A 12,912-nucleotide genomic window follows, 5' to 3' on the forward strand; every position below is an offset into this window, starting at 1 on the left:
GTTTTACTCCTGATAATGGTGATTGATTTTGGTGATGGATCCATGATAGATTAAGGAATGTATTTATGATAAAATTACAGGGGAAAAAGATCATTTTCACCATCGCTGCACTGTGCACTTTTTTTATTCAGTCTGCTTCCTTGAAGTTAAAAAAAAAAATCATATCCGATTGATTTGGCGGCACGGTGGTGTAGTGGTTAGCGCTGTCGCCTCACAGCAAGAAGGTCCTGGATTCGAGCCCCGGGGCCAGCGAGGGCCTTTCTGTGCGGAGTTTGCATGTTCTCCCCGTGTCCACGTGGGTTTCCTCCGGGTGCTCCGGTTTCCCCCACAGTCCAAAGACATGCAGGTTAGGTTAACTGGTGACTCTAAATTGAGCGTAGGTGTGAATGTGAGTGTGAATGGTTGTCTGTGTCTATGTGTCGGCCCTGTGATGACCTGGCGACTTGTCCAGGGTGTACCCCGCCTTTCGCCCGTAGTCAGCTGGGATAGGCTCCAGCTCGCCTGCGACCCTGTAGAAGGATAAAGTGGCTAGAGATAATGAGATGAGAAGAGATCCGATTGATTTGACAGGTGTGAAGGAATCGATTTGTTAGAAGAGAGAAGAAAAAAATCAGCAAAAAAAAAAAAAAGACAAGACTTGGGGTTGAAAAACAAATATATAAGAAAACCTGGATCCAAGTAAAGTTGATGAACAAAAAAAAAAATGAGTCAAAGAAAAAGGGATATGAGATAAGACACAGGTAAAAAGGAGGAAAAGTGCAGAAGAAAAAACAAACTACAAAAATGGTCAAAAAGGGAAAAAAAAGCAAAATATAATGACAATCCAGAAAAGAGCCACAGGAGAAGGAAGACATGAGATGAAAGAAGTGGAGGGAGTAAAAATGAAGAAGAAAACAGAAGAAATGAGACACAAGAAAAGAGCAAATGGGATGAGAACAAAAGAGCAGAAATCAGAGGAGAAGTATGGAGGAGAAATGAGACCAGATAAAAGAAAAGAAGAATGTAGAAGAGGATTCTCGCTGCACTGGCTGTTGATCAGCTCTCCCTGCTGAAACCAAGACGCATCATTTCTCAGATGGAAGGAGGAGGAATATGACCTGTTTGTTAGTTTGGGAGCGAGGGAGTGGAAAACAGGAGAGAGACAGAGAGAGAGAAATAAAATCAAGAGGGAGGGAGGCAGAGTGAGAGAGGGATGGAGGGGGATGGATGAGAGAGGGAGAGAGAAGGAGAGAATCAAGAGGGAGGGAGAGAGAGGGATGGAGAGGGAGGGATATGAGAGAGAGAAAGCAAGAGAGAGAAAGATGGAGTTGCGGCCGTACGAGCATTACAGTCACAAATGAAGGAACTGTAAATAGATTAAAAAGATGATTTGAGAGGCTCTCACTCCTCTGCCTGCTGGGTTCCTCAAGGTCACAGCTCTTTCTCTCTCTCTCTCCCCTCCATCTCCGTCCCTCTGCCTCTCTCAATTCCTCCCTCTCCATCCCTCTCTCCTGCTTCCTCCCTCCCACTCCCCTTCTCGATTCTCTCCCCTTCCCTCCATCTCTCTTGCTTCCTCCCTCCTTCTCCATCTCTCTCACTTCCTCCCTCCCTCTCTCTCCCCCTCTTGATTCTCTCCCTCTCTCTTGCTTCCTCACCCACACCCTCCCTCTCTCTCTCTCTCTCTCCCCCCTCCCAAAACTGAATGTTTTTTTTTAAAGACATCCATCATTTTTTTTTTTTTTTTTTTACAGTTGTTGACAATTTTTTTTTTAAAGATATTTTTTGGGCTTTTTTCACCTTTATTGGATAGGACAGTGTAGAGACAGGAAATGAGCGGGAGAGAGAGAGACGGGGAGGGATCGGGAAATGACCTCGGGTCGGAATCGAACCCGGGTCCCCGGATTTATGGTATGGCGCCTTATCCACCTGAGCCACGACGCCCCCAGTTGTTGACAATTTTAATTAATGAATCGAGTTTTCAAAATATCATGCTGAGGAACATCTTTTGACTCTGTGGTCAAGTCACCATCGAGTATCACACCTTTATTTGAAATATTTAAACATTAAGCATTGACCCTGCACACCAGTCATGGCCATCGTTTACCTTTCAAAGGCTTTTTCAACGTTACTGTAATGATGCGTAGTCACAAAGCTAACGTTAGCTTTGCATATAAGAACGTCATTCTCTCAGCCAATCATGGTCCAGATATAAATAACGAGGAAGAATCAGGTGGAACTCTTTTTATCATAATCATCATTATTATTTTTTATCATCTGTCCTGATGGTCAGGGTTCATTATCCCAGAACTCCTAGAAATCATGCAAATTGTGCACAGGAGCCCGGTGCCATCTGCCAAACTGACCACATGCTCTCATGTCAGAATGAACGCTCGCACCGCTCTAATTCTCCAGCCGTACTTGTCATTCTCGATCCGTGGCTCGCTTGCTCATTACCACTCTCTCAGTGTTCTCTATCAACGCTTCTCGCAGTCACTCAGTGTTCCTCTGTGTGTCTCAGCAGGAGGACAGCAGGAGACACAGAGGGAGCCCTCGTCACATCCTGTCACAGACCTCGCTTACTTAATGCTAAAACATTCCCCGTTCAGGAGTCAAGCGCGGAGCCGTATCCTGAAACACATGTTCCAGACTCTGTAGGGTGAAGCAGGATCTGGCAGCCTGAAGAGCGACACATACACAGAGCAACACAGATTGTTACAGGAAAGCTCATGTGAGAAAGCCATGTAGTTTGTCAGAACCGCCGCTGATTGCAGCACGCTTCCCAGAGGAGAGGCTGTGCGCTGCACTTGATCGCGAAGTTGAATTACTTCCTCAGGATGGATTATACAGTGTCTTGAAAAAAAAGTTTTCATCCCCCCTTGGTGTTTGTCCTGTTTTGTTGCAATACTAGATGGGATTAAAATGGATTTTTGTAGGGTTAGCACCATTTGATTTACACAACATGGCTACAACTTCTCATCTCATCTCATTATCTCTAGCCGCTTTATCCTTCTACAGGGTCGCAGGCAAGCTGGAGCCTATCCCAGCTGACTATGGGCGAAAGGCACCCTGGACAAGTCGCCAGGTCATCACAGGGCCGACACAGACACAGACAACCATTCACACTCACATTCACACCTACGCTCAATTTAGAGTCACCAGTTAACCTAACCTGCATGTCTTTGGACTGTGGGGGGAAACCGGAGCACCCGGAGGAAACCCACGCGGACACGGGGAGAACATGCAAACTCCGCACAGAAAGGCCCTCGCCGGCCACGGGGCTCGAACCCAGGACCTTCTTGCTTTGAGGCGACAGCACTAACCACTACACCACCGTGCCGCCCGGCTACAACTTTAAAGCTGAAAATCGTTGTTTTATTGCGACACAAACAATAAGATGAAAAAAAAAAATCTGGAGTGTGCATAGATATTCACCCCCTTTTGTATGAAACCCCTAAATCAGAGCTGGTCCAACTGATTCACTTCACAAGTCACATAATTAGTTGATTAAGATCCACCTGTGTGCAATCAAAGTGTCACATGACCTGTCACATGATGTCTGTATAAATCACCCTGTTCTGGAAGGACCCTGACTCTGCTACACTACTAAGCAAGCAGCATGAGAACCAAGGAGCCTCCAAACATGGCAAAGTTGTGGAGAAGTATAGATCAGGGTTGGATTATAAAAACATGGATGCAAACGGCACGCCTTTTGGCGGATGCCGCCTTTTCCATGGCTGTCTGGGGGACTTGTGTGAATCGTGCAGATCCGATGAGTTTTTTTTTTTTGGGGGGGGGCGTTGGAGTGTCTGATTATAATTTCATCAAAGTAAATTCTGTATTAAAATTACTAAATAAGCAAATGCCATTACAGTCCATGAAACATAGGAAGTATAAGTATGAGAAGAAAACAGTAAATCAGAAAGCTGCGCACGTAAAGCCAATTGGCTGCGCGCCATTATCTGCTGCTGGCTGCACTTCACTGCACGCGCAAGGATTTCCATCAGTCCAACGTAAGTTACGTAATTGGCTTTACGTGCGCAGCTTTCTGATTTACTGTTTTCTTCTCATACTTGTACTTCCTATGTTTCATGGACTGTAACGGCATTTGCTTATTTAGTAATTTTAATACAGAATTTACTTTGATGAAATTATAATCAGACACTCCAACGCCCCCCCCCCAAAAAAAAAAAACTCATCGGATCTGCACGATTCACACAAGTCCCCCAGACAGCCGTGAAAAAGGCGGCATCCGCCAAAAGGCGCGCCGTTTGCATCCATAAAAAAAGTATCCCAAACTTTGAATATCCCAGGGAGCACTGTTAAATCAATTATAGCAAAATGGAAAGAATATGGCACCACTACAAACCTGACAAGAGAAGGCCGCCCACCAAAACTCACAGACCGGGCAAGGAGGGCATTAATCAGAGATGCAACAAAGACAGCACTGAAGGAACTGCAAAGATCCACAGCAGAGATGGGAGTATCTATCTATAGGACCACTTTAAGCCATACACTCCACAGAGCGGGGCTTTATGGAAGAGTGGCCAGAAAAAAGCCACTGCTTAAGAAAACCCTTTTGGAGTTTGCCCAACAGCATGTGGCAGACTCCCCAAACACATGGAAGAAGATTCTCTGGTCAAATGAGACTAAAATTGATCTTTTTGGCCATCATGGGAAATGCATGTGAGGCACAAACCCAACACCCTGAGAACACCATTCCTACAGTGAAGCATGGTGGTGGCAGCATCATGCTGTGGGGATGTTTTTCATCTGCAGGAACAGGAAAGCTGGTCAGGACTGAAGGAAAGATGGATGGCACTAAATGCAGGTCAATTCTGGAGGAAAACCTGTTTGAGTCAGCCAGAGGTTTGAGACTGGGATGAAGGTTCATGTTCCAGCAGGACAATGACCCTAAACATACTGCTAAAGCTACACTGGAGTGGTTTAAAGGGAAACATTTAAAATGTCTTGGAATGGCCTAGTCAAAGCCTCGACCTCAATCCAACTGAGAATCTGTGGCATAACTTGAAGATTGTTGTACACCAATGCAACCCCTCTAACTTCAAGGAGTTGGAGCAGTTTTGCCTTGAGGAATGGGCAAAAATCCCAGTGGCTAGATGTGCTAAGCTAACAGAGACATACCCCAAGAGACTTGCAGCTGTAATTGCAGCAAAAGGTGGCTCTACAAAGTATTGACTTTGGGGGGTGAATACCTATGCACACTCCAGATTTCTGTTTTTTCATCTTAATTATTGTTTGTGTCGCAATAAAACAGCAATAGGCCGTTTGCAGGAATTGGTCATGTGTCAATTTTCCCCATAGCAACAAGCCCGTGGTGGGCAAGCTAACTTGACATTCCTTGACAACCATAAGAGTTTGACTGGCAATGCAAAGCAATCCATTTCTATAATAGCTGTTTTTACCTTTTCTGCTGTCTTTTTTGACCCAAATTTTCGTGTGCACTTGGAAAAAAAAGTTTGTGGTTTTAACTTCTGTTGTAAGTTAAAGCGAATCATTGGCCAGATTTATTTTCAAGAATCTTCACACATTAAATGAATGATAAAAGTAGAAAAGGAGAAATTATAAGTTATAAACACACCTGAGAAATCCGCCATTTCGCACGTGAGTTTCTTTCGTCGGCGACCAACTTGAGTCCAAAAAACTCTCTTTTACGGCCAGTGATTCGCTTTAACTTATGACAGAAGTTAAAACCGCAAACTTCTTCCAAGTACACATGAAAATTTATCCCACAGCGACCAGAAGGCACTGCAGAGGGTGGTGAAGATCGCCCAGCATGTTGTGGGAGCCTCGATTCCTCCTATTGAGGATGTCTACAGGAAGCGATGTCTCAGGAGAGCCATAAACATCATCAGAGACTCCTGCCATCCAGCACACAAACTGTTCACTCTTCTGCCCTCTACTGTTTATTCATATCGTGTTTTGTATATACTGCAAATATCTATGTATCCTGCCATTGCACTCCAGTTCATTCATATTGCACATTTTTATTCATATTGCACATTTTGAACATACTGTAAATATCTATCATATTATACCATTCCATACCCTGTAATTTCTGTACATATTTATATTTATGTATATTACACTTGTAATTTACTGCTATGCACTTCTGGTTAGATGCAATCTGGATTTCGTTGCCTTGTACCTGTGACATGTGCAATGACAAAGTTGAATCTGAATTTAATCTCATCTACTGAATCCTTCTGATTGATGTTCTAGAACAGCACCACTGATATAAAAAACCTGCACCATTAATGTTTCTATAGTAACCACTTACTCATTGACTTGTATTGCTGACATATAGAAATAGAAATATTTATAAACCATGCGTCATTGTTGAGAGCAGTATTTTCAGAACGAGTCTTCAGTGTCGGCACTTCAGGTCAGGAATTTCCAGTTTCTTGGTAACATGACAAAATGTCATGATTCCAGCTGCTAAGATAAACAATTACCTGTTTTGAAAACGTTCCCCAACATTAAATGTAACTAGAAATGGATTAAAAAAAAGAACACAAATTCAAAAATTCAAAATCACTGTCAAAGTGCTCTCAAAGAATAAAACATCATGTTAAAGGAACTTCAGTTCATCACACTACCTAGTTGTTGATTACTTTCCTAAAATGGAATGCCTCCAAAGATTGCTCCCCACCCCGAAAACAGTCACTTTTTTTTTTTTTTAATTTAAGTTCCAAGTCTGAAATCTTATTTCAGCTGGGGGGGGAGAGAAAAAAGGAACTATTGCCTCAGCCCCCCCCCATATTCTCTTCCCCTCATGAACACCTCTGGAAGCATCTCGAGCCTCTTGCTGTATTTCACAAATCAGCTCACTGTCACATCCAGCAACCTCGGCCACGACTCATCTCGGTTTTCCAGCCAAACAATCAATATGGCTTTTCGACGTGAAACTGTAATATGCTGCAATATCCATTTCCTGCACCTCTGATGTAGTTTCACTTACTTTCTGGAGATGGCATTTGTGCTGGAATGTAAAAAAAAAAAATGTGCAATTTCCCTCTCATGTCAAATGTCGTCGATCAGCTGAGAGGTGTTCTGGGGTGATGGAAAAACCGGTTCAAGCTAACAGGAAGGATGCACTAAACCCAAACCATCACCAAACAAAAAAAATATTTCAGGTGTCCAAGATGGCTGCCACCATCATCTCACATGCTCAAGATTTATTGTAACAAATCAGATTTACTGGAAAGATGGATTTATCCAAGGCAAAACCAAAAAATTGCATAAACCAGCTAAACTATTCCTTTCTTGGGCATCATTTGTGGCACAAATCCAAGGTTCCTTCAACATGGGTTTCCTTCAGTATCCCAAAAACCTTCTGGTTGATGGATTGTGCTAAATTGTCCTTAGGTGTGCATGTGCAAGTGCATGGGTGGGTTACATCTGATGTCACATCTGCCTCATTAGATATGCAAGACGTGAAGTGGTGGTCAGCTAAGCTCGCTGTTCACAAAGCATTACTATCGCTGGAGCACCTTGCTAGTTGTTAAAGCACCCTACGCTTGTGTTGTTTTAAGCTGCTCAAATCGATCAAACCGTGAAACTGATAAGTTTCTTCCGGGTTCCCTGTGAAATGAAAAAGGGTGAAAGAGCAAAGGATTTTACCAAAATGTGACAAGAAAGGTGGCTCTCAAACCTTTCGCTGCGATGGAAGGGAGCAGAGTCGAAGAATGCTCGAGTTTGCAGTGATCGCTTCATGAAATGTTTGTACATTCCTCAGATTTATTTCATTTGGATTCGCAAATCACTGATTTTTATCACTATTTGTTATTTCGTGAAGTTTTGAAGTTCAGGAGATGCTTCAGTCCTCAAGTGTGTTTTTGTTTACTGTTTGATCATCATTGACATATTGTAGACTAACGCATATTTTCACTTTATCAGGATGTCCTCGCAATCTTTACAAGGACAATGATGTAGTCTGGCTAACGCGACTTCAAAGCTCTGCGAGCATTTGGTCTGGCAAAGATATTAAGCCCAACCATTTCCCAAAGTGCGTGGTTGACCCGCCTCCCTGAAATGCCTCAGTTTGCTACTGGTCGAAGCCAGAAAAGGCTGTGACAAAGCTTAAACCAATCACATCACTCTTTCCTCTGACGTATGTGACGCGACGGGGCTAACTGGTAGATTAAACTCTTACCGAAGCCGGTCGGGACCAAGGCGAAAACGTCCTTCCTTTCAATAAATACCTCCAGGGCTGCTCTTTGCTCCGTTTTCAATGAGAACTTGCTCCATGTTTGTAATGTTTCTAGTGAATGAAGCGCTTCCGGCATAGATTCTGTAAACAATCTATGGCTTCCAGTCGCAGTTCTACTACATCACTGCCTTGAACACGCCTCTACCCAGGGCCGTTGGAGATGCTCAAAGTTGATTGGCTCCCGATTTTTCGGGAGCTTGGAAGAGCTGTAGATAGCTTGCCTGGCCAGACTAAGCTCGCAACAGGCCCTCGTGTTGCGTCACGCTTAGGATGGGCGGGCCCAGGCTAACAATGATGTAGATTGGGCTCCGACACTGAACTAGAGAGATAAGATCATTGAGATGATCCACGTAAACACAAAAGCAGAGCTCACGAGTTAACAACATGGAAACTGCTTCCCTGGCCGTGCAGTTACAGTGAGTCATGATAACTTCTTCGTCTTGTTTCACCAATCCCCAGGTCTTTAAAGGGGTTTCTGTGGATCTTTGTGAAAGATTTACCTGGAAGAGAAGAGCAGGGGAGGATTGGGAATCAAGCTGCTGTGGTTTGTTTACACCCGATACTAAAACTTGTAGCATCCTAGCAATCATCTCAAAGACGAGTACAAAAAGCCCAGAAATGCCTCCTTACCCGGAAATAAACGATACATGATTTATCTTGTGTCCTGATCCCCAGATCTTTAACCCAACCACACATAAAAAGTTGTCCTCTTCCATGCTCTTCCAGGTTTTCCTCTGTTTGTCCATGTAGAACAATGTCTGCAGCACCAGGTAGTTTGAGATGTTGGGGAAATCAATGGATGGATAATTTTCCAACTCTTTCTTTACTAGCATGTAAGGATCTCTCTCATCGCAAAGAGCAACTTTCTGAAGGTATATTGACCATCCATTGACCTCTAAACTGACAAAATAGTCAGAGATGGTTTCACTAGCTCTTCGCATAACGGCAGTCAAATTTGTTTGCCCGACCACCACTTCATTCACCAGAAGTAAAACTTGCAAGCAAAAGTCACATGACTGAATACAATCTATTCCGACCTCTTGACCAGCACTCTTGGGACAGCCTCCAGATTCACCACCACCACCACCATCCTGACCAGGATAAAGTGCTGAACTGAAAGATGAAACTTTTTTTATGTCTAAAATGTGAAGTTTGGTGTTCGCAATTGTTTGGGGTTTTTTTTATCGTCATTTGACATTTCACTGCTGTGATGCATTCATGTCCTCACACTTTATGTGCGATCCTGACACCAACAGCTCTGAAAATAGCTTCAGGAGTGTGTATCTGCAAATGTGATGATCTTCCTGAGAACTAATATATCTTTAGCAGTGGATGAGACCACTTTCTGTTCCAGTTAAAGTCACGAGTATGCTTTCGAATGATAAAACCGGTTGATTAATCAATGTCAATGCTTAAAATGGATTTGGCATCTGCGAGAACAAGCAATACAAAAAAATAATAATAAATAAACCCTTATGTGATCATGTGGCCTGCATCCCAAATGCGACCAAAGCGAGTAGGGGTGCCAGATATGATCTTTCACCTCAAGGAAACTTACGGTGAATTACACAGTAAGGTGGCATAATTAGGAAGAAAATGGGTGGAAAATTAAACAGAGCGTGTGGTTCAGCCCCAAGCCCGTCTCACTCTGCAATTGATTTCATCAACGTGAATACTCGTGATTCAGATACAGAGCACTCGGTGTCAAACTGGCGCACTGTCTATGATTAGCTAATTACCAGTCAACGTTCAGGGTAAAGGGTCATTCCTGACGCCAAATCAAAAAGAAGAACTGGTTAAAATCGCTTCATGTACGGTAATTGAGGAAGAAATTAAAAAGGATTTCTTTTGAGTTCAGGGTTTAACAGCAAGCATGTTAGTCTCAGTGTTTAGGTCACTTCCTCTGCAAATATGGCAATTCACACTGTCTGTCCCTTTCAGGATACCATAGTTTGAAACTTGCTCTGCGTTGGATGCTTTATTTTTTTTTTACACGTCTTGACACCTCCCCTGGACTCTGCATTGTGATTTGTTATGTTGGTAGTGGAGTGTTGTGCAGAGAGAAGGAGGTATGAGACGCAGGGTTCAGGGTTTGGGATTATTCCTGAGACTGCTGGCTTCATGACCTTGCAGGGCAAGTGAAAGACAAACACTCCACTACCAACATAACAAATCACAATGCAGAGTCCAGGGGAAGTGTCAAGAGTCTGGAAATGGGCGTGCCAAGGCAGTGGGTTACATCTGAGCAATCAGTCACATCATGCTTCACATTTTCACTTTTTTATTGGAGATGGCATTCAAGCAGGAATGGAAAAAAAAAATGTCATTGTCTGGGATTTGACCAGAGGTCAGAGGAGATGTGCTGACAGGAGGGATACAGTCAATCACTCACTCAAATCACCACTCTTTACATCCGTGTTGAGCAGAAAAGCATCTCTGAGATCTGAACATTCCATCCCACATTACTTCCCTGCTTTCTCTCAAGTTCAAAGTTTGCGAGGCAGTGCACAGCGACAAAACCAACAGCTCTGAAACCATGCCAAAGGAAAAATAAATAAATTAATGAATAAATAAATAAAAATTCATGTGTCCAAGATGGCTGCCTTCATCACCCTATTTGTTACAACAAATCAGACTAACTGGTTAGCAATCTTTGTCAAATCAAAGTTTCATGACTTTAGAATTTTTCAAATAAATACCTGATGAGAATACCTTGCATAAGTATTCCCCCGCTCATCTCCAATCCCTCTTGGAAATGAAATGGACTTGATCGGGATGTTTCCCATTTGTTTGGTACAATCTGTTCAATATTTGAAGGTGCTACATATGTATTACAAAGCTAATTACACTAAACGGCTTGAGTGTTCACCCTGCACCAGATTTTTTTTTTACAGTTTTAAATCGAGATCATCCAACACTAATAAACCATCCCTTTACCCCCACCTTTTTTTTTTGAGAAAAACTAACAAAAAAATTGTTTTTCCATATTTGTGTTTGAAAATGTGTGAGAAATTAATGACCTAATGTCACATGATCTTCCAAATTCATTTCCCTCCCATAGCTTATTATCTTCAAATGAAAGAAAGAAAAAAAAGTGAGTCACGATAATACTGCAGGTGGTGCTGTTATTGGAAAACGATCAACATCTGGATAGGAACATGACCTCTGCTTCCTTACACCACACTGTTATTATTTGTTACCTCACCCATGACAGAGTAAGCAGGGCGAGGTATTGTAATCAGTTTGTTTGTCTGTCTGTCTTAACAATCTAGCGTCTACATGGTTGCACTGATTGACTTCAAATTTTCAGGGTAGGTGGGCAACGGTCCATAGATTACCTGATAAAATTTTTGGGGTAATCAGGTCAAGGTGAAGGTCACCGGAAAGGTCAACCTTTCGGTCAAAATAACATTTTCCATGATAACTCAAAAATGATTGCTGATAGACAGATGAGCATATAGGAACTCCCACATGGTGCCAAATGAAAGGCCATATGGGAGTTCCAAAATGCTTATCTGTCCATCAACAACCATTTTTGAGTTATCATGGAAATTGTTATTTTGATCGAAAGGTTGACCTTTCCAGTGACCTTGACCTTCACCTTGACATGATTACCCCCCAAAAATGGCCTTTCATTTGGCACCATGAATCCAGGCAATGGGGGTGCATCAGCGTACTCTTGGGGCCAGTCAAGCGGGCCAAGCCCGGATAAATTGGAGAAGGTTGCGTCAGGAATGGCATCCGGCGTAAAACTGTGCCAAGTCTAACATGCGGATTGAAAAGAGAAATACCATACCAGATCGGTTGGGGCCTGGGTTAACAATGACCACCTCTGGTACTGTTAGTCAACAGGGTGCCGGTGGAAAGTATGCTACTGTTGTGTCAAAACAGAAAAAGAGAAAGAGAGGGGGGAAGTGCGTTAGGAGAGAGCATGACAGACGGAAGGAGCTTAGAATTGAGGGTAGGAACACTGAATGTGGGAACATTGACTGGCAGAGCAAGAGTTAGCAGGTATAATGTAAAGAAGGAAGTTGGACATTGTGCAGGAGACGAGGTGGAAAGGAAGCAAGGCCAAGAACATTGGAGATGGATGCAAGTTGTTTTATGATGGAGTTGATGGAAAGAGAAATGGTGTTGGTATTGTTTTGAGGGGAGAGTTGGTCAACAGTGTGATTGATGTGAAGAGGGTGTCAGATAGAGTGCTAGGCATGAAGTTGGAGAGTCAAGGAGTGGTAATCAATGTGTGTGTGTATGCCCCACAGGTTGGATGTGAGAATGAAGAGAAAGAGAGTCTTTTTGGGAAAGGATGGATGAAGTGGTAGAAAGTATACCGAGGGAGGAGCGCATGCTGACAGGAGCAGATTTCAACGGACATATTGGCAAGGGAAACAGAGGAGATGAGGATGTGATGGGCACATATGGTGAAAGAGAGAAATGTGGAAGGGCAAATGGTGGTTGATTTTTCAAAAAGGATGAATTTGGCAATAGTGAATACATACTTCGAGAAGAAAGAACAGCACAGGGTGATGTTTAAAGGAACAGTCCACCGTATTTCCATAATGAAATATGCTCTTATCTGAATTGGGACGAGCTGCTCCGTACCTATCCGAGCTTTGCGCGACCTCCCAGTCAGTCAGACGCAGTCAGACGCGCTGTCAGTCCTGTTAGCAATGTAGCTAGGCTCAGTATGGCCAACGGTATTT

General features: G+C 43.1%; 1 protein-coding gene across 1 annotated transcript in view; it reads right to left on the reverse strand.

The window, feature by feature from the left end:
- Positions 1 to 12,912, reverse strand: part of LOC132889094 (pro-neuregulin-3, membrane-bound isoform) — an 855,315-nt gene that overhangs the window by 765,926 nt on the left and 76,477 nt on the right. The gene's annotated exons all lie outside the window — the stretch shown is intronic.

The sequence above is a fragment of the Neoarius graeffei genome, chromosome 7, assembly GCF_027579695.1.
Source record: "Neoarius graeffei isolate fNeoGra1 chromosome 7, fNeoGra1.pri, whole genome shotgun sequence".
Classification (NCBI taxonomy): domain Eukaryota; kingdom Metazoa; phylum Chordata; class Actinopteri; order Siluriformes; family Ariidae; genus Neoarius; species Neoarius graeffei.